This window comes from Electrophorus electricus, chromosome 3 (assembly GCF_013358815.1).
Source record: "Electrophorus electricus isolate fEleEle1 chromosome 3, fEleEle1.pri, whole genome shotgun sequence".
NCBI classification, from domain to species: Eukaryota; Metazoa; Chordata; class Actinopteri; order Gymnotiformes; family Gymnotidae; genus Electrophorus; species Electrophorus electricus.
Genome location: NC_049537.1, coordinates 17,389,686 through 17,396,053, shown reverse-complemented (window position 1 = coordinate 17,396,053; position 6,368 = coordinate 17,389,686). Strand labels below are relative to the sequence as shown.

The 6,368-nt window shown below is 39.5% G+C and overlaps 1 long non-coding RNA gene across 1 annotated transcript; it reads left to right on the top strand.

Annotated features, from left to right (window-relative positions):
• The first annotated feature begins 230 nt into the window (after positions 1-230).
• LOC118241063 lies at positions 231-5,219 on the top strand. Its single transcript, XR_004775816.1, has 2 exons — positions 231-272; positions 4,765-5,219. It is a non-coding gene; the product is annotated as an uncharacterized LOC118241063 (long non-coding RNA).
• The last annotated feature ends 1,149 nt before the right edge of the window (positions 5,220-6,368 follow it).

Sequence of the window (6,368 nt, the reverse complement as noted above, 5' to 3'; positions counted from 1 at the left end):
TTGCTTTCCCTGTTAGTATACGCTGACATTGTGTTTCAGAAAACAAAATGAGACATTCTCATGTACTTCCATTATATTATAAACAATAAAACATTAGAACCATAGACTCACAAGACTTTTACTTCTGTGAGTAAACAATTGGTAGAAGCACCCCTTTCATTCATTTCAGCTATTTATTTTTTATGTCTGCAGTTCAGGCTGCACGGCATATGTCAGCAACTTCCGCAAGCTTTTTTTGTCATTCTATGGAGGAAGCGTGCCAAAAACATCCGGTGAGGTGATGCTGAGTTCTGCGATTGGTATAGTACGGGCAATTGTCTCAACCAGTGCTGGGGCGGTATTTGCCTCACGACATTTTCGGATGTCCATTACTGAGCCTTTGAATAGATACATTTTAAAATTAATAAGGAAGTTCTGATGTTTTTTACAAAGCTAACTAGCGTAGCTTGACTGCAATACAAAAATCGAATGCTGTTAGCTAACCTATCTTAGCTAGCTTAACATTGAAGGCATTTACTGTAGGTTAGCAAAGTAGCTTGGATATATATTAGCTAGCTAACGCTACATAGCTAGCTACCCTAGCTAAGTTTAAAACTAGGTTAGCCAGCTAGCTAGTTAGCTGATTAGGTAAGCTAGCTAACGATACGTGAAACATATTAGTATATAAGTCTGTTTTTGTAGCTAGGTTGGTTGCTCAGTAGCCCTTTCCAGTGACTCCTTGGCAATTTCCCTTCGATGCAGTATAATCTTTCTCAGAAACCTCAGCCTGCTAGAGTCTAGGCATCGTGTTTGCTCGTCAGTGCATTTTACTTGGCTAACACTAGCTAGCTAACCTGCTTCATTTTAGGCACAACTTTTCTTTAACCTAGTGTATGTAATGTTATATATAGCAATAAAAGTATTGGCACAGCAAAGAAAAGTGTAAAACAGCTGAAAAGCAGTATAGCATACTTGCACTTATTCTCGGTGCTTTGTGCATTTGTTCTGCACGTCCGTTCCTGCCTGTTGCTGAAACACGGATAGTAGAAAGTGCGAGTTTCAGAGAATTAAATGAACTTAAGAGAATTAAAATTTACCTCAAATGTGTTTTAAAAGATCACACCCGCTTTCAAATATTTAACTGATTAAAAGGATCATATTAAAACGCATTGCTTTGTATATATTTACTGAGCACTGTCAAAAATTGGTAAGGTGGCTGCAACAATGGTATTCTGAAAAGGACTGAAATCTGGAGTCTGCACGTTAAAAATGAGACGAGAATGATACTTGTGCGTGTGTTACGTCAATATAATTTATTTCAAAAACGTTATTGCAATTACTGGCATACAATATTCATAAATGTTCAAGAATTGCATTGTAAATATGTTATTTAGCTAGTGCTTATGCATGTGTTATGAAGTACCTATGTATTTAGTCCAAATAAGGTGTTACCGAATATTCTCTGAAAAACTTAATTGTTTTTTTTTTTAAATGATCCACTGGTAAATGTAAATTTGAAACAAAAAAGACTATCAATGTATATTTCCACATATGGCATCAACAAAGCAATTAATAATAGGATTAACAAGATACCCAGGCTCAATACAGTCAATGATTGGATTAACTGGATATGCAGGATCAATATCGGTGAATAACAGGATTAACTTGTTATCCAGGATCAATTCAATCAATAATAGAAATAACTGGCTAACTCTTGATAGTGCCTCTCAACTGCTGGAGCTCTATGGGGCTGTTTTTTTCTACTGCAGTCAGCTCTTGACCACTCCCACAAGTGTTAGATTTTCTATGTTCTCAAAAAAAAGTGCACTGGAGCTGCACTTCTACTGCAGCAGGGGCACCAGGGCCCTCTCCTCCTCAGGTGGGAAGTATTATTTCCTCCACCTCTGGAGTGAAAGGCATTGTGTTTCCTCATCACTATCCTTTCACCAAACTTGGAAAAGTCACTTTCTTTGCTTCTATAACAGATTATCTAAAATGCAAGCACATATGGTGTTTGCAGTAATATTTCATTTTTAAAATTCATAATTTTTTTTCTCTGTGAATGTGAGACTGCTGTGAGCTTTGGAAGACAAGTTAAAGTTTATTTTAACATGTCCTTCATTAGTTTGGGTTTGATGAGTGTAGGTGTGTTCAAAACCCATCTGGCACAAGAACTTTTGCCTAAACCAACTGAGAAATGGGTGGCTGGGGTGAGTGAAGGAATATGGGCCACAGCAGGGGGCCATCAAGGGCTGGTGCGAAGAGCCATAGCAGCTGAGATGGCTTAAGGCTCAGCAACAGCATGATATCAGGAGTAAATGTGTCTTGGCAGTGAGAGAGTATATATTATTAGGCATTTACAAATTCTAAAGTATGTAAATTGGGAAACTATAATGTGCTAGGATGGATGCAAGCTGATCTAGCTATGGCAGCACAGCTAAAAGGTTAGAGCCAGAAAGAAGAACAGGCATGAGGGTGCCCTAGAACATCAGCACACCACTGCTGTCAGTCAACAAATGTGTGCCAAAAAAAGAGGTGAAGTGACAGCATCATAACATCCCAGTTTACCATAACTAAATCCCCCATATCTACACCTTTATATAAGATGATTGGTATTTAATAAACTATACTAGAATAGACTATACAAATAGGTTTTCAGTCTAGCCTTAAATATTGAGATGGTGTCTGAGTTTCACACATTGACAGGAAGGTTATTCCATAGCGTGGGAGCTTGGTAGGAAAAGGCTCTGCCCCCTGCAGTAAATTTACTTATTTTAGGTACTACTGAAGAGCCTGCACGTCTAGTAAAGTACTGTGGGTGAAAGACCATTCAGTGTTTTGTAGGTCATTAGAAATATTTTATAATCAGTACAAAATTTTACTGTCAGCCAGTCCAGAGTAGTTATAGGAGTAATATGATCAAAAATTTTAGTTCTAGTAAGGACTCTGGCTTTGCATTTTGAACTAACTGGAGCTTGTTTATGCTTAGTCCAATCTGGATGGACTAGCTTTTCTCTATCATGTAATAATAGTGTGTTCCTAATCTTGGAGGTGAAAAAAGGCTGTCCTAGAAATAATTTTACATGAGTTTCAAACAAGAGATTATGAACCATAATTACACCAAGATCTTTAACTTTTAAAGATGTTGTGATTGGGAGACCATCAAGGTTTATTACATAATGAGACAGCATACTCCTGTGGGCTGCCTGTGGGCCTAATAGGAGCACTTCTGTTTTGTCAGGATTAAGTGAGAAAATTTTTCAAAATCCAGTGTCTGATGTCCTGAGTCACTCATCAATAATATTAAGATATTTGTCCTCTCGTGTGGCCGAGACATACAAGGGTACACCCTTGTATGTAGCCACATCCCCTGATGACACGCACCTGCACCAGGTTTAATGTTGAGTGCTTGCCCGTCTATTTAAATCCCCGTCAGTGCGTGCCTCATTGGTCATTGTTAATGTTCATGTTAATGGCAGTGTAGATGTTTATGTAATCCGTGTTAATGTTCACGATGGAGACCCCCCCCCCCCCCCCCAAGTCATGTGGTATGGCCTGCCGTGTGCAGTGCGGTTCATAGGTATGTAGTCACGCCCTCCGTGATGGCACACACCTGCACAGGGTTCAGTGTTTTGTCTATTCAAACCCCCGTCTGTGTGTGCCTCATCCTTCGTCATTGTTGATGCCATCTATGTTAACGCTACCTATGTTGTTGTCATGGTTAGTGTTTAAACTGTTCATGTTCAACGTTGTCACTATGTGTGAGTACCACCGTTGTTGTTTGTTTTATGTTATTAAATGTCTCATTACGTCAAGGGAGTCTGTCTGTCCTGTTCCGCGCCGTGGCACTAGGGTGACCGTCACAGTTGTGCAATTGTACTGAAGACAATTCCAGTATTATTTTTGTCATTTTCTATTAGGGTAGAGTTAGGGTAGAGAGATTATCTGTTTGGGTATTAATAATATATAGCTAATAAGGCAATAGTCATGAAATTCTTGAGTGTTCTGTTTAAAATTGCCAATGTGATCATCATTATACAAAGATACCAGTAATCGTTTTCTCTAATTTTTTATTCTTATACAAGCAATAAGTGTGCAGTAAAATGCTGATGTTAAGCATTCACTCCTTTGATCAAGTTCTGTAGGGTTTAAGGATATCCTATCAGAAATGATAAATCAGGACGATTTGGAATAAAGATAATTGTAGTAGCTGACAGGATCGTATGTATGTCTGGTATGACAGTGAGGCAAGATGATGATGATGATGATATTGTGGCTACTGTAGTTCAAATGAAGGGAATGGTCTGGAGTAAGGTGATTTGCTGATTGGAGTACATAAAATAAACTAATCTCTGATGTTTTGTTGATGTAATTAATTTCAGAATTGTATGAAGCAATGGCTAAGAAAACTAGAGAATAATACTACCGATGCAACAGCATTCATGGGATGTTTGCAGCAGGAAACAGGAAGTGACCAGTCTCTCAGAGAGAGGGAGAGAGGGAGAGAGAGATTCAAAATTTTAGTAAAGTGCAGTTTCCAGAGAAACAAAGTTGTGGACATGCGCACAGCTGATGAAGGACCTCTCCAGAGAAACAATGTTTCAGACAAACTTTACTACAGTTTTGAATATCTCTACATCTTATACAGCAGTACACTGCAGTTACTCACCTAGAATATATATAACTGGTCATTCCTGTTTCCTATTGCAAACATCCCACAAATCTGTCCAGTGCCATACATATCTGTCCAGAGATAACCATCTTTTTCTTTTCCTTACCCCTCAGCTGCCCTTCCTATCTGTTTTGTTGATGCAAGATCAACCCTGAAGTGAGTTCTTGCTTATCTACCCTCTGGACTAGTGTGACAACCATGGATCCACCACCATTTGTCACTAACCCTCCAGCTGTGCCTGAAATATTCTCCAACATGTGCCACTTAACCTTCTGATGAGATTCTACACTGTGCCTAGATGTTGTGGAGACCTTAGTGACTAGCCCATCAACACTGCCCTCAGCTCTCCTGCTCAACTGTGCTTGGATATTTCCTATGCAGACTCTGATCATAATACTCACTGATTAATCTGAAAACTCCAGACAAATGACTGTTAGTCATTTAAGTCACTACCCTTAAAAGCTAATTGCAAAAAAAACACAAAACAAAAAAACCCTTTCATTCTGCATTTAGTTTGTTATCCAGTGTCAAGAGAAGGATGAGAATAAATTTAGTGAAATATCGCATATATTAGCAGGCCTATGTCTATTGTGTAACATAAGGCATAAAGGCCAACACTATCACTAAAATGATACGTTATAGGATGTATAGCAGAAAAAGCTCTGGACTCTATAAAAGGGTTTGGATGTGATCTGCATCAGACTGCTTTAAGACCAAGGGTTCTATTTTGCTGACACAGCAAACGCACAGAAATAAGTTATAAGACTGTCATAGGCAGGTATTTTCATGACCATTTCACTAATCCAGCGCAGTGACGCAATTACAAAAAGAGTTTGGTCTCAGTATGGTTGCATGCCGATTTGTTTGTTTTGGTCCAATTGATTACCACCGGCGCGTCACTATGACATATGCTGTTATAATCCTGAGAGCGGGGAGGCTGCACGTTTAAGTGCCAGGCGCTGCAGTTGCTCTCCAAAACGCGTGAGTCAACGGCGGCTTGATACCGACAGGGCTCTATCCGCATTGGCAAGAATATCTGCTGACAAACATGTACCCACAAATAAGTTAATATAGCATGCAGATCTTAAAATATTTAGTATGTAGGTGGATATTATGCTAACATTAAATTTACATTTTCATTCATCAAAGAAATGTTATGTATTTGTATGAATCCCTTGAGAGCCGCCAGTTCACATGGAGTGCAGCAGGTAAACCCTTCCGGCTTGTTGGCTGTCTGCTTATCTCCTCCTCCGAATGCAGCTGGCTACTCTTTGACTTCCAAGGCGAGGCGCATCTTATCTCAAACAAGCCTATTAAGTGCTCTCGTTCCGTTTTAAAACGGAGAGTGAGCTGACGACCCAGTAGTGACATTCGTCATGGTAGCAAGCATGGTGGAACGGCGCTGCCAGAAAAAGTCACAGACGAGGAAACGGACATATTTGTTGTTCTAATCAATGATCCTAAGCGAAAATGGGTTCAAAGCTAAAGTTGTATTGACAGATTTTAAATGTCATACTCCATGTTGCGCCATTACATCCACCTTTTCGCAGGTTCATTTATTTCTGTATACCAAATCAACAAATGACAATAAAGGCGCGTGCCCGACAAAATAAGTAAAATGCGGCCCAAAGCCTCAGTTAAGATACCTTCATACTTGACACGTTGTCACACAAGACACCGCACGGGCTAAGGCGCATGACCGGAAGTGACGCAATTG